The sequence below is a fragment of the Battus philenor genome, unplaced genomic scaffold, assembly GCF_028537555.1.
Source record: "Battus philenor isolate CCGP_79_NKW_IND1 unplaced genomic scaffold, ilBatPhil1.0.hap1 SCAF_7, whole genome shotgun sequence".
Taxonomy (NCBI): domain Eukaryota; kingdom Metazoa; phylum Arthropoda; class Insecta; order Lepidoptera; family Papilionidae; genus Battus; species Battus philenor.
The window spans coordinates 13,940,927-13,963,749 of record NW_027181737.1 but is presented as its reverse complement, the minus strand read 5'-3'; the positions used below and the strand labels follow the sequence as shown (position 1 = coordinate 13,963,749).

The 22,823-nt window shown below is 32.5% G+C and overlaps 1 protein-coding gene across 2 annotated transcripts in view; it reads right to left on the bottom strand.

The window, feature by feature from the left end:
- LOC137931093 (uncharacterized) overlaps window positions 1-22,823 on the bottom strand; it is a 227,098-nt gene that overhangs the window by 127,928 nt on the left and 76,347 nt on the right. Inside the window, exon 1 of one of the 2 annotated variants that reach the window (XM_068774493.1) lies at window positions 3,937-3,959. The exons of the other annotated variant lie outside the window; for it this stretch is intronic. The gene's annotated coding sequence lies outside the window, so the exon portion shown is untranslated. Of the gene's footprint in view, window positions 1-3,936; window positions 3,960-22,823 lie in introns of those variants that run through there. 2 annotated transcript variants of the gene reach the window in all.

Below are 22,823 nucleotides of genomic sequence, written 5' to 3'. Positions count from 1 at the left end.
TCACGTGCTTTCTTAAATTATTCTGAAATATTTTCACCTCACTGAGAGGTATTTTGTATAATTTTTTTATAATTTGCAGGACGATATTGAACATCAAATGTGGTCTGAGATACTATTTTGAATTATACCGGTTGCACGAGCGATATGCCCGCCCAATATCAATTGAAGCCTAGAGCTTCACTCCTCAATTGGTTCACATATTTCGACAAATCGATTCACGTGCTTTCTTAAATTATTCTGAAATATTTTCACCTCACTGAGAGGTATTTTGTATAATTTTTTTATAATTTGCAGGACGATATTGAACATCAAATGTGGTCTGAGATACTATTTTGAATTATACCGGTTGCACGAGCGATATGCCCGTCCAATATCAATTGAAGCCTAGAGCTTCACTCCTCAATTGGTTCACATATTTCGACAAATCGATTCACGTGCTTTCTTAAATTATTCTGAAATATTTTCACCTCACTGAGAGGTATTTTGTATAATTTTTTTATAATTTGCAGGACGATATTGAACATCAAATGTGGTCTGAGATACTATTTTGAATTATACCGGTTGCACGAGCGATATGCCCGCCCAATATCAATTGAAGCCTAGAGCTTCACTCCTCAATTGGTTCACATATTTCGACAAATCGATTCACGTGCTTTATTAAATTATTCTGAAATATTTTCACCTCACTGAGAGGTATTTTGTATAATTTTTTTATAATTTGCAAGACAATATTGTACATGAAATGTGGTCTGAGATACTGTTTTGAATTATACCTGTTGCACGAGCGATATGCCCCGTCCAATATCAATTGAAGCTCTAACACTCTTCAATTGTTTCACATATTTCGACAAATCGATTCACGTGCTTTCTTAAATGATTCTGAAATATTTTAACCTTAGTCAGAGGTTTTTGGTATAATTTGCAGGACAATATTGTACATGAAGTGTGGTCTGAGATATTGTTTTGAAATACGAAATTTTAAGGAAAATATGTTTAATAATTGATACGATGATCTAAGTGATTTTTATAAATTTGGTTTAGTAAGAGAATGAGGAGGTAAAGTTTGAAGTGGTTAATGTTTCGATGTTGTGCATTGAATTACAGCTTTTTAATAAATATTATAAAGTTTTAAGATCTAATGAACGATCAGGATCAAAGGCATATCTCCGATTAGATGGACCGTGGACGTAGCCAAGATTGCTGGTAGTAGGTGAATGTGAGCAGCGCAAGATGAGTCAACGTTTTGATTTTTGGTCAAGACCCATATCTTACAGTGGGCGTCTATCGCCTGTAGTGATGAAAAATAGCGTAAAACAAAAAAGTAAAATAATTTGCGTATATATTTACATGTTTTCATTCCAAGCCATGGTTACAGATCAAAATTTATTAGTTATCATATTAGTGTAGAAATGTATGACAATACACATATAATTATACGCAAAAGAGAGCTACGTAATACCGGAAGACTCAGGGCTTTTCAACCTTTTCAAACGCTCAGCTAATACCGCAAGGTAATAAAATTTGTTTATAATTAATTCTTCGTTATTGTAAGTGTATGAAATGTTAGTATGGAAATAAAATATGGACAAAGGTGATAAACTAATGCTTATAAATGACCAATAAAGTGGATATGAAAATTGTGTTTAAAACATAAGCGATTCGAGATTTGAAACTTTGGCTTCGAAATTTAAAATTAGAACTTAATATTCTTGTACGTATTTATGAGATTTTTTATTATTACGTCATATAGAATCATACGATACCGCTTTTAAAAAAAAACAGATGAAGTTTTAATGAGACTTTAAAAATAAAAATTGCCTTTAAAAAGTTTTGGGAAAACCTAATTAAAGTTGCCTTCGATATATAGAAAAATAAAATTTGAGTAATTTTAATTTTAGTGTACGTAGACTTTGTTACACGAGGTAATATGTATTTAAAATCGTATTTATAAAATACTGAGGCTTGCTGTTTCTTGATTAGTTAGTTGTTTTAGATGATATATCGCCGCTGCCATTGAAAAACATGATGGCCCGAAAATGCAACTTTTCAGTAGAGACGAAAAACTACATATTGGTTGTATATAAAAAATGGCGTCATAAAGCAACGAACAAGTTTTATTTACATAATTGTATGTATTCATAGCATGCCGAATAGGAGTAAATATAGAGTTTTTACTTATATTGTATCTTTTTATTTTTCTTTGTACTTTACATTATTTAGAGAATTTGCCTATCCTAGCCATTTTTAGTTAGAAAATTATGAACAAAATTGACGAGGTGTATTGGAACTTGTAGATTGTAAATATTTAAAAAGACGATAAAACTCATAACGGGTCCTGTCATTTTATTCGGTGGCGGCAGCGATATAATGTTTTTAATCAAAAATGTTATTAATTAATTTTAATATCCACTTACTATTATCATATTAATAATGATTCTTTCTGTACACGGTCAAATAATTAACAAAAGTGCCCAAATTGATGGAAATTAGAATAAAATTTAGCTCCATCTTAACGGTATTCTTTAACTTAAAGCTACTCTCTCCTAAAGAACCTTGATCCGAAAACAGGTCACAACAAAGTTGCTTACATAAGAAGATATGACACCCTTTAAAGTTAGTAGTGTATATTTTTTATACTTTATTGCCGTTAAAAAAATCTAAGTATTGAAATTACTAGGTGACGCAATCGTCAGGCGTTATTTTGACGTGATGAAACTTCATAAACAAATAAAATTCAAATGTAATATACAATACATACCGTGACCATCGTATTGAGTTTTTCATAATACGAGTAATATACACTACTCTGTTTAAAATGAGCGTCCATCAAAGCGATTTAAGAGAGCAACAGCCTCCAAATCCGGTGAAATTGTAGTATGTATCAACCCGAGTTCAAGCCCCTAGGAAGGAAGCCTTAAAGCTTTGCTACCTTAAAAGTGATGTTAGGCTAAACACTCGCGGAATCTGTAAGTGCCATTTGGTCAGCAGGGCAAATTAGGTAAAAAAGTATTACGTATTTAAAAGCTACGTCTTAACGAGTATCATTAAATTAAATTTAAATTTATTCGACTGTCGCTTTAATTTTAAATTTTCTCTTTTATTTTAAACTTTAGTTAAATTAGGTCCCTAAAGAGCATACATTTTATTTCACATTTTTTCTATAGATTTAATAAACTAATCTGTTTTCTTTTTTTTTAAATATTTGTCCGAGATATATATACATGTTTGAAATATTAACAGAATGCGTGGAATAAGGAACAATAAGTTTTGCGTTTAAAACGCTTACGCTTATAACTTGTGACAGCCACGAGTATTGTGTTGCTTCTTTTGTGGCAATTTTAACGACAACTCTCTTAACTACAGACAATTTTAACGGGCCTGAGAATCGAGAGAATTTCTTAATTACATTATCTGCTTGCGGCGTTTTCCACGAAAACTATTTGATGTCTTGTTTAATGGATAATGCGGATAGACCACACAAGGTGTTTTTTTATCTACGATTTATATGTTCTTTTTGTGAATGTACCAAAATTATTTTTTTGAATAGAACTTTTGGCTTGTTTTACCTTGAATGTTATGGCACTGCATAAATGGGTCTACATACGGAATGATTGTAAATATATGTAAATGCTTTAAAAGGTTAAATTGCTTGACATTATTTTTCTTATATTTCCATAATGGTTTCAGAAAGGTTGGTATAACGGGAGATATTTTTTATTAAAGTTAATGTGTTTGCTTATTATCGAAATCATTTTTGTATCATAAAAATTCTGGATAACTGTCATCTTTTATGACTGAGACGAAAGACAACACATGCTAATGTTATTTATATTAAAGTGCTGCTGGAACCATTATACCGCGCCCATAGTGTGTGTGTTTGAGACAGGGTCGGCAGCACTATAGTAGCTCGTTGAAGTCGTCTCCATAATTACTTACCAAAATGTTTACGCAAATGCTTCCGAATATTATATTTCTTGTGGTAACGCTGTATGTCGTATGATAGATACCTGCAAACCAAAAACGATTAATTAGATTCTTCATTGTAAATAAACAGTTATATTAAATGATATCAAAATTATTATTCATAGAATTTATATGAAATATCACAATTTATTTCAAATAAAAAATATTGATATTATGTAAAGAAATATTCTAATAACCGTTCAGATTTTTATTATCTCCTGCCGTTTCTTATCTTCGCGCCAAAACGGTAACGTTTATTTCCACAAATAATAAATGACGACTAATACATGTCTTTGCGCCAAAATTTTGGACCACCGTTTATTTAGTTCATTATAATATTTATTTTATGTAAAGGAACAATTTAGTAACCTGTTTAACTTTCACAGATAATAAATAAAGATTAATTCATGTATTCCCGCCAAAATATTTGACACTCGCTTAAATCATAATCATAAATATATTTTTAATAAGATCATTTCATATTTTTTTTAAACTTTAATTTACACAGATAATAAATGACGAATAATTTATGTATTCATGCCAAAATATCAATTAACCGTATAAATCATAATAACATTAATTTTATTTATTATAATTGTTTAATAACCGTTTAAACTTATGTTTTCACAGATAATAAATGACGCCTAATGCACATCTTCGCGCCAAAACGTTGGGTAACCGTTCAACGCATCATTATAAGGTTTCGTGAACAACTACGGAATTAATTTAATGGTTCGCGGCCATCGACGTCGTTACCTCATAAAAGAGGCGATGTTTCGGCTTTTTATAGCATCGGCGATTCCGAGTTGCTCCATTATTGAAAAATGTGACTTTTTCTCATTATAATCTTGGATAACTATTTTTTTTAACTTCGAGGGCAAGGGCAACGTTCAATTACAAAGTTGTTTTTTTTATCTGTAATATTTCGTTGCGTAAAATTTATAAGAATATTATTATCTCGCTTTCGTTTAATTTTATTCGAAAGAAGTATTTGGCGTAATGATTTTAAAGAGCGAAATCAACGGTAAAGTTTTATTGTCTCGTAAATATAAAAACGTCCAATAAAAAATATACAGTGCAATGTAAATCAAAGTTTATTGGTAAATAATTTTGTACGTATGGTTGGTATTTTTTTTGTTTACTATAAAAATGGAGTAATGTGTATAAACCATTGCAAATCATTTAAAATTAGAATTATTTTTTTTCCATATTCAAAACAGCTTATTGTCGTCGTCATCGTTTTAACCCATAAACGAACTTTTCAAGGTATATGCTACCCTTAATGATATCTATGGGGGAATATACCATAATCCACGCTAGGCAGGATTGTTGGCGATCGCAATGTTGTATTATGGTACGCAGAGGACGCGGCTGCCAATACTTTAAAAGTAAAATTATTTGTGAGCAGTGACAATCCTGTATAAATAATACACAAAGTGTGAATATATAAAAATTGTATCCCGGGAAACGAACCTGCATCCTGCGATCACACTGCGATCGGTCTGCCACTGTCATCAAAGCTCTTATTTTAAAATAACTCATTTTTAAAATTTTGTGGAGAATATTTGAAATAGTAGTGATTGTTCAAATGTAATATCTATCTTGCTGTTGAATTAAAAAAAAAAAAAAAAAACAAATATATCTGATTCCGAGAAAAGACTCGGTAAAAAATTTCTTAGGATTGCCTGTGACATATTTATGCGGAATGTTAAATGACGTCGGTCGTTAATGGAGAAATTTCTTCGAAAGAGGTATATTAAATATTAAAAAAAAACTTGAGACATATTTTTAATCTGTTGAAATGTTTTTATCATAATTATAATGTCAGTCGATGGACACCCACTGCCCCAAAGATTGCCACGACGATCTGTATTGCGTTGCCTGCGTCAAGTTATATATCAATGTCATGATTATGTAAACTTTGGAATTCGGCTTCATCAGGTTGAGTTTAGCGAGAGCAGCAGATGTTCCAGAACCGATCGGAGTATGACCATGATCACTCTGACAGGAGAGAATGAATAAGAAGATATAGATAGACTACACCGATCGCTTCGGTGGTTGCTTAGAAGATCTAACTCAGGGGCCACCAACAGGTTACCACGGCTTTGGCTGTCATTTAAAAGGATTCAAGCAATCTGAATCGAAGACACCTGAGTAGGTCGAACCTTGACTTTGGGCAGATGCTATTGCCCGAGTAACATTGCTACCACTTTTAAAAGCCTGATAGAAGGTTAACAAGGTAAATATATAGCTTACTTAGCAGATAAAACTTCAAAGCTTCTGCACCCATTTTTAATCACTTTGCATGAAGTGATCACTCCAAAATATGTAACATTAATTGATTTTTTCTATTGGAATGAGATATACCAAAAAATTCTAGCAGTATAGAGTCTTCAGGGACATATAATAAAAATAATTAATTTTAATGTGTAGTAATCAAAAAAAGATATGCCCTTTGAGGCTTTTCATAATTATCTAAGTTGAAGTAAGAACTGTTACTGACTGTCCTAGGCTGTTAATTAGATCCTAATACAAGTACATTTTTATTAATAAATAATATATTTAATAACAACAATTAACTAATAAAATAATGTCATTTACTAAGTATAATTAAAACTTAAAATATTAAAATTAAGGTTTATGCCTTATAATAAAAGATATTTATTTGCGAAGGCGAATAATTTACGCGCAAACATAACCCAATAGACAGTGACCCATAGACCGGTACACCCACTTGGAGACAGTTTTGTAAGAGACAGATGTTTTGCTTGCAACTATTACACGACGATTGAAATTGAACGTTACACGCAAGGGTTAAGATACATTTTGTAAAAACCGTGAAATTTGATGCAAGCAATCGTTTGCAGGCTTAATACATATTACATGCTTTTATAATATCAATTCTAATGCAATGACGCAAGGTCGATATTCGCGGAGATGATGCTTATAAGCAACTATTGCGGTGTAATGCGAATTCGGACATTCGTGTCCGGTGTTATATTGCCTCCATGTCTCGGAAACTATTTTGAAATTCTCTGTTGTTCGTTTCATTCATAAATATGTTATTTAATATTGTACTCGGCATTTGATTTGGCACATCGGAATTATGTTTGTCTTTTCGCGATATATCATAATTCAAGGTATTTTTATTCAAATAGGCATTTATTTTAATATTATAAGTAGTTATCTACTACGGGCTTAGAATACTGATTTGCTGAGAGGAGCCGACCAGAAACGAAATGTGGAATGAAAGATAAAGTACAGAAGAACATATGACGAATGAAGGAAAAGCGCGGAAATAAAAGTATTACATGAAAAAATTATTAAAAGTAAATAAAAGTCCTATCCCAAAAATAAGTTGCGGGTACGAGAGGTTCCAAATAGATTTGGCCACAAAAAAACCTTTTAAATGAGTCAAAAAACCAAGTTCCACACATTTCAATCAACTTGAAACACTTGATTGTAATAATAAGATTTATTTAATAATATATATATAATTTAAGATTTAAAAGTAAGTAAAGGAAGATCTCAGACATGTTATGTAACTTTATTATATATGCGTAAATAAAGACCCATGAAGGATTTCTAAACTTTAGGAGATTTAAAAAGGCATATTGTTTAAAACACTACGTCTAAGCTCTGCGCACAAGGATCTAGTGCAACCGCCGGCAAAGTTATTAACCAAGGAGACAATTAAGACAATTAAAAAAAATGGGATCCAAATATGTGTTTAGTAAATATTTATTACACTAAATAAGTAGTACAATCAATAAAACTAAACGATATATTTAAGTAATATTTATTATGGTGAAAAATGTGCTTGTATCTCCTTAAAAAGTTTGTGAGTCAGAATTGTATGTTTTTTTTATATGGCCCCCGCTATTCGGGGCCTTTCGTACCCTTAACTTTTTGGGATCAGAGACTTTATTGTTCAAAAATTTTTTCAGTCTTTTCTTTATTTATCACTCTCTTTCACGCATCACAATATCTTTCATTCTTTACTTTTGTCCTTCACAATATCTTTCGTTTTGCTCTTTTATACCTTCTTTCTTTCCTCGCCTTTCTTCCATCGTCTTCTTACTCTAAGGTGGCTAGGTACATTTTATTTATTTTTATTCTTTAATTTTGTCTTACATTTATTTTATCTTTATTTACAAATTTATTTTACTTTCTTTATTCTTTATTACACATTTCTTTTTCTATTTATTATTTTTAGTTAACAATTTATTTTGTGCAGAATTATATGTTGTTTTTAATTTTGGATATGATTCCAAGTTCTTATCAATGAGGCATCTTCTCAGTTTACTCTTGAAAATGTTTATGCTTGTAAAAGCTTGTTCGTATATATATGTAGAATCGAAAGGGGAAAAACAGTAAACGCGAGCTTTAATAGATGATCTTGAGTTTTTAATTTTTTTTTAATGAACATTTTATTGCACCATGGATATTTGTGCTAGTTAAGGAGCCCAAAGAGATGATGCAGATCTGGAGCCGCACTTTGCCGACGACTTGTACAGAGAAGGCTTTGGTTTGGTCTGTCATTCAATGCGCGGATGATTACTTATTTTTTCCTTCATACTAAGCTGTCATATCATGTTTTCCAATTTACTTTTGTCATACGATATAAATATAAAATAGTGAAACATCAACAACGTATCATATGTATTTATACGCAGTATTTTGTAAACTTATTTAGGAATATTTTCTTAATAAAACGGAGCTCAAAGGCAGCTGTTTCCCGTCTGGCCGTGAGCTAAAACCGGGTTGAGTTTCGAATTAAAAAAAAATAAAAGAAGCGACGGTGAATTGCAATCTGTTATTATGTACGCACCTTTAACTATACGTTCATTCACAAAACGGCATTAAGTCGGTGGTCTTGAATCGACCAAAACGAACACGGGACGCCAGATATAAAAAACATTTTTTTTCAGAACATATACATTGAACTAAATAAATTTAATTACATTGTACTTTTTTATAATATTTTTTTAACTTTCTTAATGTAATATAGTCAGAGACGTTTGTATGTATATTTTGTGGTTTTGTATATTAATTTATAAAAAATATTGTATGTTATTAACGCATGGCAGTCACTCCATGCAGCTTCCGCCCAAGCAAGCGATTTAAAAGCTCGGCAGCCTCCTGATCCGTTGAAATCTTACGGCTCGTTACGAGTCTCCCCAACCCTCGTGCTTTGTTACCTTGAAAGAGGTTTTAGGCTAAGATTTATTATATACTATGTTTAAGGCTATGAATCTGAACATGCCACTTGTGCAGCAGTGTAAGCTAGTTAAAAAAAGTCATAGAATATAGCACACTGATAATGTGTTTGCCTTCAGATTATTTCAATGTATTTTTTACATAAATTAAAATTATTTATCTCATTTTAATTTATATAAAATAACATGTAGTCCCGCTAGGTTTTTAACGTCCGTTCTTCTCAGGTTTGAGACATTTATAATTCGAACAGATTTAAACTAACGTCTATAAAATGTGTATTTCAACGAATGTTCAGTGAAAATTTTCGATTTTCTAATTTTGAAAATTGATACCGAAAATTACCAAAGCATAACACAATAGCCGTCATAGTTCAAAGCAGAATCTTTATTTAATTTACAATGATTAGTTTGTTTTATCTATGAGTTTGTTTTTATTCTGTAGTACTTTTTGTGCATAGACTACATAAAATAACTTAGGATAAGTCAAGTCCAGCCTAATGACATAGACTTGGATGCTCTAAGGAAAGGCGGTACTCACAAGATGGCGACAGCGAGGATGAGACAATTGTATAACTTATAATTAATAACGTAATTCAAGTTGTGTTCCTCCAAGAAGTGTTTAAATAACTTTACACCCAACGCCGTTGAAATTACCGCAATACACACGAGCTAAGTGTACAGTTTGACAATAAGATCGCGATTGAAACGGTGGAAGTAGCCTATAAATGATTTTGACATGCCATTAAAACTAGAATAAGTAATGAAAATACTTGACAGCTATAAACAGTTAACTTCCAAACTAGCATACGCTAATAGCATTAACCGTGATAACGTAAAGCGATGAAGCTATAACGCATACAACAATGTAGCTATATAGCATATGCGTTCGCAACTTTGAGATTTACGATAGCAGGTTCCGTTAACCGGATAATTTCATTAGCTCATACCGGGGATACGGTAATATTTACACAACACTATTTAGTAGCCCGGATTGGTGTTGCCATACTTTTTAAACTTCGAATAATTACGTCCAATAGTCCGTACGTATTATGTGGAGCTTGTATCAAAAGGCCTGTATATAACTCCTAGTATGTATCTAAAATATGGTCATCTGAAAGTATTGTATATGCATTTATCAAAAATATATCACAACGAAATAATTTGAGTTAATTTACTAAAGATATATGTTGTAAAAAGTGATTATTTCTTTGAAAACAACTAAATGTAAAATCTACCAAGTTATTACTATCAACTACAACTTTTTTAGTTCCTTCTTTTTGGTGTGGAAGAGGTACGTTACAATTTTTCTTTCAATTCAATCATTTGTTCAAAAAAAGAACGTATTTAGTAAGATAAAGTTTTGCTTTATTGTTGAAAGTGAGCCCAACTTGACATAAATTAAAATCAATTTGATTTACCCAATGATGGTATCTTTCAACATATAATACATAGCTTCTAGGGTTCCTAAAGCACCGCTATCATAGATGAACTAACAGAAATCTTTGTTTGTATATTTTTGGTATATAATGATAATTGTTAAATCACAAAAGATCGGTAATTATTGCTATACTATTTTTAAAATTTAATAATGTAATCTTGTCTAAAAACTGTTTATTCACAGAAGTATGAATTTATAATAGTTTTGTTGAATTATTCCCGACCTATAAATTTATTCATGTAGTCAAGTCCGTTAAGGTCGTGAGTTATATAATCTTGCGTCCCACGTGCCTTGCGAGTAACAGAGGGCGCTTTGTGCGCAAGCGCAGTCCTCGGTGAAAGGTCTGTCGGATCGCAGCGCACGCAGATTCGCACAACGGTGCTTTATCACCCAAGTACCAAGGTACCATGATACTGTGCATTCGTTTAATATAACCATGAGTGGATCAGATTGAATTTACCTTTTTACAAGTAACTCTTTATGTTCCAAGAATTTGTTTTTATTATTAAAACACTTACTAACTAAATAACTATACTATAATTCTTATTATACCCTGGAAGTGATTTTTTTCGAACTCTTATAATGGAATTCACTGTTGTCGATATTAGATTATGGAATGTATTACCAGAACCAATAAGATGCGCTAAATCGCTGTCAGTATTTAAAAAAATAGTAAAAGAGCACTTTCTTGGCCTCTAAAATAGGATATTGTATAGCATTTGTTATTTATGTAATACGAAACGTTTTTTCTCATACAAAGATGGAGAAAGGTTGTGTAGAATGTAATGAATTTTGGCCAGCCTATTTTAGTTCTATTAATCTGCTACATAGGCTCAATTCGGATTAGATAATATAGTAACACAGCAGTTATTATATTTCACGATAGTTATATATGTCAACCGATTGAGAAAAGGTTCAGTCGTCCAAGAAACCTTCGCAAGGAAATGCTGAACGGTATTTGAGGTCTGTAGATGAAATGAGTGGCTATAAAAAATGCCACCACGATCTTTATGAAGCTGTAAATGCCAACAGGCATACGGCATTTGTCCACGACTATAGATTTGTTATCAGTAATGCTAGACGTTATTAAAGAGATACCTAAACTTGTTTTATGTAAATTTTGACAAATTATTTATTATATCTCAAATGTAAATGACAACAGGCCCATAATAAATATTCGCAGATATGTATAATGTCAAGGTTTTACTAAATTAGGCCATGCAACAATGTTTATTTATCTGAATATTGATCGAAGTTGTACGATTTTGTATGCTTACGTCAGATAATGTTTTATGTACACGTTGGTAGCTAAGTAACTTGTGAAGTAGCTGATAATGGAGCGATAAGAAAATCGATTTTTCACTTCACACTGACACTTTCATTCGGTGTTATAATATGTTACTATTTGTGTTATATAATTGATTTAATTATAAATATTAAATAAATTAGGACAAATATTAATTTTAAAAACATTGAGTTACTGTTTAAGTGTTGAGTAAAAGCAGGATATAAATAGAAAATAAACATATTAGATCGAAAACTACAAACGATGGTATTATCGTAAAACATCCAGACATTCGTTAGATGGATTTGATTTATAAAATGTAATCTCTAATCATCGAAATAGCATCACGAGTGTGCTGACATTTATTTAAATGAACCTTATTTAAGGTAGATAAGCTCTAAAGCTCCCGAGAGAACCTCGGTTGGGGCTATTTTACCTGATTGGGATACCGCCGAACTCTTAGATCCTTTCGGTGAATGCTCCATGGAGTGACAAATCTCCTGCGCTCCATGAGGAGCTCTCATATTAGGCTGTTACTCCCCGATAATATCAGCTTTGTATTTCGACAAAAGGACGCCCTAGGGGACCGAATCTCGTCGTTCTCGGTTGCTATTGCCTTGCTAATACCACTTCGGAAAGCATTAGCGAGAAGAAATGGCGGAAGAAACTCCAGCAATGCTTCTATCTAGTATGATGATGTTGAGTTCCCTTACCAGGGGTTGTAATTGAACAACGTATATCCTGGAAAGACCTATTCAAAGTTACACAGCTCGAGGAATTATATAAATAATTAAAAAGTTCAGTATGGAGTTACCAATGTCACCACACGGCGCAGAATGACCACCACTTGAGTTTTAGTGGGTATAAATTCTACTTAACCCTGAGGTAGAAGATTCTCCTCTAAAGGCAGGGTATCTTGAACATCTAGAAGATTTTCCTACTGGTAATATATAACAAAAATGCTTGGTATTTACGAGCATCGTGGATTAGAATGAGAACAATTACAATACGTAGAGACTTGATTTTCTGAGTGTAGTGAATGGTTTCATAGGCCATCGTACTTTACGACGGAAGGATCAAATGAATTAAATTTTAATTGAAATAGGATAATCAGTAGTGTTATAATTAATAAAACCATTGTCATATCTAACATTTGTGATACACTGTTAGTATTGTGGTTTAACAGTTTTGATGATTAAAAGTTAGAACTAATTAGAAAACAAACAGAAGATAACCAATAACTATAATTGGTCATTTGAAAACAATTTTGTAAAATAAAAAAGTACTACATGAAAAATAATAATTAAGAAATATGAAGGTCACAGAGAAATGACAGAGAACTGTATAAAATTCGAGCAACCCATACGATTTCTATGAGAGGAAACAACTGTAAAGAATAAGGATATTGGGCCCCCACTAGGGGGATCGGTAACTTACTTAAGTTCAAGTGAATTCCCTGGTTGGCAAGACCAGTCATCATTGCGATCTTTTGGCGAAGGCCTGTGCCTTTGGGAGGCGTCTATCAGCTGATATGATGGTGATGTTTAACCTCTTCAGGGATATTGGCACACGTGCGTTTACTTTTTTTTTAAATTTTAGTTACTTCAAGAGAAATTAGTTAAACTATTTTTTTTTCAAATATTTTACTACAGAATCCCTCAACTAAAAAAAAAATAAAATCTTTAAGGAATAAAATAATAACACTTGAGTAGTTATTATCAGCCTATTTACTACGCATCACATGTCTCTTGCTTAGAATGGAAAACCGGCCTAAACATTTGTATTGTAATGAATAATGCTTGGCGAATTCTATTGTTTTATGGTTTTTAAATCCTTTTAAAGTATAATGAGATGCTCTGAATTCTCATCGGGAATTATTTAATGATTTACTGTGAACACATACGGGATTTACGAGTCGCTTTTATATTTAGAACTTTATGACGCTGTGTTAAGAGTTATAATAGAAGGACAGTACACACCCTTAATACGGAATTTCAAACTGTGATGTCACGAATAATAAGTCAAGATAAACATTTAATGCACCTAGAAGATGTTTATGCAATTTTCGTTTTTATTTTAACAACGTTTCAATGTATATTCGCGTGTAAGATTTTAAAAGGTGATCGAGAAATAAAATGAATAACTATGTGATACATGCTTGCAAAGCTTATTAACTAGCGATTTCCCTTGACCGTATTACTGTCACGCAATGATACGGGTGAATTAAACGAATTGTTTTAAGTTTTGACAATTTTAACGAGTGCACACGTGAATATTAAAAACAGTTTTTAGTCCTAAAAAATAAGGTTTGTTTTTGCAAGTCACTTTTTTTTAATTAATTGATTTCGATTCGAATTTATGTTTTATTCGAGTAATTTATTATACTTATTTACTCTTTATTGAACATTAACTGAACATAAAAATAAATCAGATGAAATAAGCAAGGAATGAAGTACAAAATGTAGTCGCAAACGACGTTATCTTCTAGACAATTTGGACAGTATCGGTTAATTAGGTGTTTGTAAATGGATGCATGTACTTGTAACTAAAACTTGTAAATAATTTATTAGTACTCAACATGAAATGTTTAAGGCTAAACTTTACTTAATAATTAACTATAAATTGCTCTGTAATTGTTTTGATTTTTACTATGAATATTAATTAGAGATTTCAAATTTCCACGAAACTAAAACTCAGAGAGATCTAGTTAAGTGAAGTGAAATAATGTCTCTACCTTGTAGAGTCCATTAACGTCATTCGTTATAAAAATAAGATGGTATATGCCATTACTGATAGCATATCAGCTTCTTAGATATAGATAAGGAAGTGTGTAATGTTTGTACACATCTTCCTTATTGCTTAATTGGGACAAATCTCGTGTTTTTTTTTCGGTAAATTGCATAAGATTATACATCTGGTTCTTTTAGCATATATTTTAAAAATTATATACGATATAATACAGATACAATTACAGTATAAAAGTATTATAACTTTGATATTGGAAAGATCAGTTACTCAACGAGCCATTGAAAGGGTTTTTAATATCTATACACAAACGAAAGTAAATGATATAGTACAGTGGATTGGCAAGTGGCAGTAGCAGTAGGCAGCTCATATAGGATACAGAGCTGATTCATAGCCGCTAGAACTTTTAGATCCTGGAGCGATGATCAGCTAGCGGCGTTGGATGTCCAAAAGGTGCATTGACGACATTATTAAGGTTGTCGGCGCTGAATCTAGGTCACTTGCAACCATTTCTATAAAAGAATTGTAAAGAGTGGTTTATGACTTCTTTCGGTTGAAATGATGTGGTTAGGTTTATAATATTTATTTAAATGCGACTTTCAGTTTTTGTTTTATAGTTACAATAATAAATATACATTTTTCTCAGAGGTATCTTAATTTTTGACGTGTCCGTCTTTAAACGCCCTGAAGTAGTCGTTGACAAGCTCTTTCTATACATCCCACCCTATCGTTTCCTCATGGGAATAGCAATGGAGAGTACTTAAACTTGATCCGATCAAAGGTTAAGTGATTGTCCACGTTTTCCCTACGATAATCTGTCTTGATTACATGGATGATTAAAATGAGTAAAAAAATGTAACGAAGTCTTCAAAACATGGCCATAACGAGTGTTGGTTTGACAATGAGGAGTATCTTTACATAAGTGAGTTTTCACGAATGATATCATTGGATAAAGAGGTCCTAATGAATTTTTTTATAGCCGCCGTTATTGTGGACCTCTTTCAACCCTATCTTAGGAGGGACAGAGTATTTTCCATTCCATTAATTTTTTCACTTCTATTTTTTTTACTCTTTTTTTTCAGTCACAATTTTAGTCATACTTTTCTTTATTAGTACCAGTACCAGTACCTTTCTCGCTTCTCCTTCGCTCCTAAAATATCACACTATCACTCTCTTATTTCGATCTCCAACTGTGGTCGCTCTCTTCCGAATACGGGACAGCAGGCGAACAAGTGTGGTTCTAGTGTATTGAAGTAAGCCATACCAGCTATCCTGATTATGTATGCTATAGATGAAAATATATAGGGAATCTAACCATTAGTTACATCTTCATTAGTTAAGACATCATAAAACTAAGTTGATGTTAAATAAGCCATTCCCTCAACGACAAGAAGTATCGGAACATTTCGACTGAGCCATTTGAGTAGCGAAAAATAAATCTGATATCGAAAGTGGCAAGAAAAAATTCACTACATACGATTTTGTATTACAAAGTCAAAAAAGTGTATTTTTATTTTAGAGAGAGTTAAAAGTTTTTATATCACATGCATTATACGGAATGAACAACAGAACGATAAGAATTGAACCCGGATCTCTAGTAGGCGAGTATGGGTGACACGAATGTACGCGTTTTGAATTTTGATCGCACCGGTGACTCAAATGTTAAGCTATCACACAGTACCGTTAACATCGTACCAGTGCAACCGAAAGCAATATATTGTAACTTATTTTAATTTTTTCCTAAATTTGACTTATCTGATCTAACGTTGCTCATTCCTGTGACCTTTTGGATATGTGGTGCACTTTAGAAACAATTTATGTTAAAAACGTAACTAAGCAAAAGTCAACTATCCACCTGGATAAGTTGATGTCCTTCGCTATGCTTGCTGGTTCGAAGTCACCACTCTAGAACCTTTTTTATGGCCCTTTTTGGGGACCTCTTGTTCTCCCCTGTCATATGTAGGGTAGTAGTTACAAGTCGGGAAAGCTATTTTCTCATTTTAGTCTTTTATTTCACTTTCTTCTTTTATCCACAATCTCTTATATAACAATTTTCTTCTGTCTTTCACAATCTCTATCTTTTTCCACATTCAAATCATCTCCCGTACATCACCTTCCTTACTTTATCTTCGTTCCTAGAGCACAGTTTACTACATTACCACAGTTTAATACATTATGACTATTTTGACTAAACATTTTATTGTAATTTTTATTTCTAGTTTTATTTACTATTCTCCAGGAATCCAGGCCACAGTATCAATTCTTTGCGCAAATATTTAGTTAAAGTAGATCTTTTTATAATAAATGTATCATCATTATTTTTGTATAATAATATTTATACACATCAGATTTCCAACCTCTTTAATCATTTGATAACAACCAAACAAGTCCATATCTATGTTTGTCTAAATTCATCGTTTGGCAAGACTACTGTTTGTATTCCTACTTCTGCCTATATTATATAATTTATTTTCTTTTCCTAGTATCCTGATGTAAAAGAGTTAAATAAATAAATGAGCAGTGGCAATGCAGCTGTAGAGGACTGACACTTGTGATCGTAGATCACGGGTTCGAAACCCGGTATACCATCTGATGTAATTCATATTTTGTATATATATATATATATATATATATATGTAAATATATATAAATATATATAAATAAATATATATATTTATATATATATATGGGAGTGCCACTGCTAACAGACAAGTTTCCAGAGGATAGGCAGCAGATTCCTTTGTGTACCATAATACCACACTTGCAATCTCCTATCCGCCCAAGCTGGGCGATTGCGGTCTATACCCCCATTAATATATTTGGTGAAGTCTATGCCTGAGTGTACATGAACCGAAACAACGACGACGAAATAAATGAAAACAATTTTAATTTCAGACCATTTCAATTTAATCTCTGTTTAAATTTCGAATGTAATTGCGTATGTTGTGATATTTTTGCTAATTTTCTTATACAAAAGACAATAACATGTAACCTTTCAGTCCATTATCACATACACTTTCAGGTGTATTTTCACTTTAAGATGAAGGATGCAATTACAGGCACAGGACATTATTTATGTCCAGTTCTAGATAGTTTTTATCAAATTTGGCACTGTCAGTGATTCGATGTTAATAATAAAATTTTATTAAATAAATCGATCGAATCCATAATAATTCAAAGGCATAAAACTTAAATATTAAGTATTACAAGTAACCATAACTTGCGTTCAAGATATCTGAGTAAATGCGGTACGGGATGACGTAATATTAGTGATTCGCTGTATAATCTGTAGTCAATGTCATGTATATGTATGCGTTAACTTGGATAAGCCGTAGTGTCTCGCTTAGCATTAGCGCTTTACGGCTATAATTTATCGAAGTTAAAAGATAACCTTTGCTATATGTTAGATTCTTATAGCAATTCGCTAGCTAAGACTCAAGTCAAAGACGAGTTTCGGGAAGTAAAAATTATGATAATACATAGTTAGATCATAGGTCTCGAGTTCGATTACTGGGATACAATCTTATATAATTCACACTTTGTGCATTAATTATATGAGATTGCTACTGCTCATAAACAAGGCCCAGAGGATTAGCAGCAGCGTCTTCTGTGTACCTCACTGCGTTCGTCAACAGGCCTGCCAAGCGTAGCGATTACGGTATAACTTTCTCAAGGCTTTGGGGAGGCCTATACCTTAAAAGTGTTAATAAATAAAATAAATAAATAAATACATTATTTTCGACGAATATTACGACCAACGGTACAGGTAACCGAAAGATAGATCCAATTCTCGAAAGTAATCAAAAAAAAAGTTATCACGTACTGTGACATTTTACTGACGTGCACACGTCACATAATATATTGAAGATAAAATAGTTTCATTATAGCTTCAATGACATTTGACTGTGAGAAAATAAAATAGATTAGCCGTTGCATTTAACTTGATGCATGTGTTCTCAGAAGTCACGAGTTGCGCTTGTTTTTCCTTTTCCGCATTCTTAGTGGGATTTTCGAGTACACCGCTCGCCAAAAATAACGGACGGTTTGATAAAAGATAGCAAGGAGGTCGATTGTAATGATACAGTCGACTTGAACTAAATGAAATATGATAAGACGCACAAATAAAGATGAAAGGCGCCGCCGCTATATAAAATGCAACGTTTAATACCTTCAATGGGTAGCAATTTCGATAACGGTTTTGATAAATTTTTTAATATTTGTCTACGATTATATATATCACGATTGCAATGGTTTTTAAGTAATCTTATAATTTTAGGTTGTTTAAAGATGGCTATCGTCAATTTATGTATTAGATTTTTTGTTATATTTTTAATCTGTGTATTGATTATACAGTCATATACCAGGTGTGGCTAAGCTTTTTGATGTTACGAGTCATTTTTAAAAATTTAAAATTTTTCAAACTAAAAGTTATTAAGAGAAATTATTTACAGAATAAATATTTTTTGAAAAAAAAATTAAATAAAAGTATCAAATACATTTTAAATATTTTTAAAATTTATGTGACAACACTTTGAAGCAATACTTTTAAATGATGGTTTATCAATAATGATCATTGTTAGTTTTTCCATGATTCACATAACTATGTTACATACATCTTTAAAAAGTCTCATTTGGCTTGTGATCCAGAGGTTGGCCTTATCTGTTATGTATCGTAAATGTTTTTTTTATTATGAGATAAAATTTAACATAGTATTCTTTTATTAAATAGTTAACACGTAATCTGAACGTGAATAGCATATCGGAATACGATGAACGCAAACCGCCTTCTAGCTTATGTTCAAAGGTAGATGTCTTAAGACTGAAAGGAAGAAGGATAGCAATGACACTGTGAACAGAAATGAACGCTATTATCAATTATATATATCTATTGATGAAATTGTAACAAACGCGGCCAAAAGTTAACTGGACCGAGCCAAGAACAAAGAAACGTGGTATGCCAATCTGGCTTTTACCTTAACGGGGTCCATACATTAAATAAATAATTAAAATCGAATTACATATAACTTAAATTAAATAAAATAGTTCATTTATCATAATGTTGTAAATAAGTATATAATAGGTGAAGCGACGAAGAACATCGGCCCATATTCCTAAGGTTTTGTAGAACATTAGTAAAGAGTGTAATGAGTAGTAATAAGACGTAAGTAAAAACTGAGATAAATTTAATTTTAATATTGGTGTTAACTAAAAAGAACAAAATTCTAACAAGATATGCAAGTTGTGATCTAGTAACCAAGTCTGGGACAGCAAAGTATTGTGATAGTTAAAACAAATCTGTAATATATTGAGAATGCAGGAGAGGGATGTAAAAGGAAGTCTGAAAGGAATGCGCAAAGAATGTAGACAGTGACAGATATCGTGAAGAACCAAAGAAGACGAACAAAAGAAAACATAAAGCACTAAAAGAGAACTTAAAATAAAATACTAAAATCATTTGCTTTGTAAACAAAGTATCTCTACCACATGTAGGGGCGAACGAGAGTTCCTCGAAAACGGGGCTATAAAAGATATATGTATGGAAATAAATTAAAGATTTATTATTATTATTATATTAGTATAACTCTTGTCAGTCATTTTTAATAGCTCTAAAATCGGATAAACTCTAGAATGTAATTATGTTGTTAATTCTAAATTATTGTTGTTATAAATGAACGTATATTTTAAAATCAAATCCGAAATGATTTATTGAATATACAATGGATTAGATCACTTATTAAGGTCAAATTGAATACTTCCTTTTCGGGTAATAAATGCCTTCCGTGTCAGGGTTAGATTCGAAAGCAAACAAAAGCAATGGATTGGCAAGTAGAAATGGCAGGGTACAGCTGACCACTTTGGTCTTCAAGTCTGTGGTGTGAAGGCCACTGATCAGCAAGTGCAGCGTAGTACCTTTGCCCACAAGTGGACAGACGAACTTATTAAGGTCGTTGAAAGACGTTATTTTGAAAATGTGGAGGAGGCATATGTCCAATTGTGGACATGTCTATCTATGGCTGTGATGATAATGATGATATAATATATTCTACAGTTTAAAGCTGCATTTAAAAAGAATTTTGTGCAAGTACATGGTGCACTATTAAATATTACATGAGTTGATAAAAGTGATCGTTACGAAGACAATTTTGTCTTTGTTTTAAAGCTACAATCCTGACCCGTCCATACGTACTACTAAATACTTCAATTAAACCAGAGAGTGAGAAGAGTCAATGTGTTAGGACAATTAACGAAGCCAACAGTCACGTACGGAGGTGTGCGAAGTCGTGACTGACTGAGGTCTTACTGACCCACTTGCATAAGATAAGCGCGATGCGTAAATAGAACACACGTGTTTTGATGTCTCGCCGAAAATAGCACCTGACTGTGGTCAATGAACTCACTGTTATAATGCTACAATTTTTTTTCGGAAGATTTACTTATAAATATCGTCAATAATTTCCCGATGATAATATAACATTTTAAAAAATATCAACAAAAACTTTCGGACCGAAATAAGATAACGATTCGTATCGTATTAAGGTAAGTCACGAACTAAAGGATTATCAGGTTCTGCTAGTGACAAATGCTGAGATGGACAGGCCACTTGAAAAGAACGACACCAGGGCATTTAATTATCTCCGAATGGATCTCATAACAAAGAAAGACCCAGAAGAAGACCGTGATAGCTGGAATGCGTTAGAGTAAGATATCAGGAGTATCGGAAAGAAGATATTGGTAGAGCTGCGAAGGATAGAGCGAAATGGAAGAGAATCATGGAGAAGACCCAGAGTCACAGATGGTTGTAGCGCCACAGGAAGTTAGTAAATAACTAAAAATAACATCTGTGCAATATCACATCTAAATTATAAATTTATTTATAACAATCAGTATACTGCCGATAATATTTTCATTTATTATCTGTTCAAATTATACTGTGTCGAATGACGGATTGTAATTACGTAACAAAGGGTTTTTTTTTATCTGTGCGTTAACAGAGCGTTAAATTTGTAACGTAATTTTTATTGCTACTAAAAAAATTATTCAAAAGCGTACGATTTCCTGTTAAAATCTAATTTTGCGGAATATCCGGTGTATTTTGGACAGTGATTTGTTAAATGAGTTGGCAAAACTAATCAAATAATGAAGTATAATAAGTGTGTTAAATAAATTCGAAACCAGAGTAACTGACCTCAATTCAGCATTAACATATAAAGAAGTTGACGTTGATAGATTCGAATCTATGTACCTGAAATAAAAAAAATGACACGTTAGTTACACGTTTCAGACATAACACAGGAAGCACCGAAAGCTCTTCACGTCCAAAATACCAATAATGTTTGAGGTTGTGTTGCCGATGATGACATATAGATCCAAGACGTGGTCACTTATGTTCTGATAGAAAGGCTGAAAGTGATCCAGAGAGCAATGACTATGCTCGGATTTTCATTGCGATATCAAATCAGAAATGATGAGGATTAAAGGCTGTTGGGGCCGAAAGGTTCTCGAGTGGCGACCACGTGGTGGTGGATGAAGCGTGGGTATGCCCCCGCTAGGTAGGCCGACGACATAGTTATGGTAGCGGGTAGTCGCTGGATCCAGGTAGCGCAAAACTGGTCATCATGGCGATCTTTGAGGGAGGCCTGTGTTACAGTGGGCGTCCATCAGCTGAAAAGAAGAAGACATAACTACTCAGAATTCAATGATCGATCCGTACCCATGATCTATCCCAGCTCATACAGTGCTAAGGATTGATGACCAATGTATCACATTTACCTACCAGATTTCTCTCCAGTAGAAGAAAATTCAGTAAAACAACCTCAATATATATTTGCTTCTACTGCAAAGACTAAATTAGATCTAATTTTTTTATATCACCGAAGTAATTAGTTTATTAACCCTCGTATAAGGTTATTTTACTGAACAAATTGTTGTTGGAATCGAGGAGATCGAATACGTCCCACATGTTACTTCTATTAAGCTAGTCACGCAAACATTCGTGTGTTAAGCATGCTCGGTATATGCGCTTAACAATGTATAACCTATAATTAACCTATCAACATTAATAGGTTAAATAACTGTTTATATGTAATACATACTAGTAATATTACAGAACATTGGAAAGCTTTATACAGGATGATTTAATAACAGACATATTAAGATGTAAAAACTTCAAATA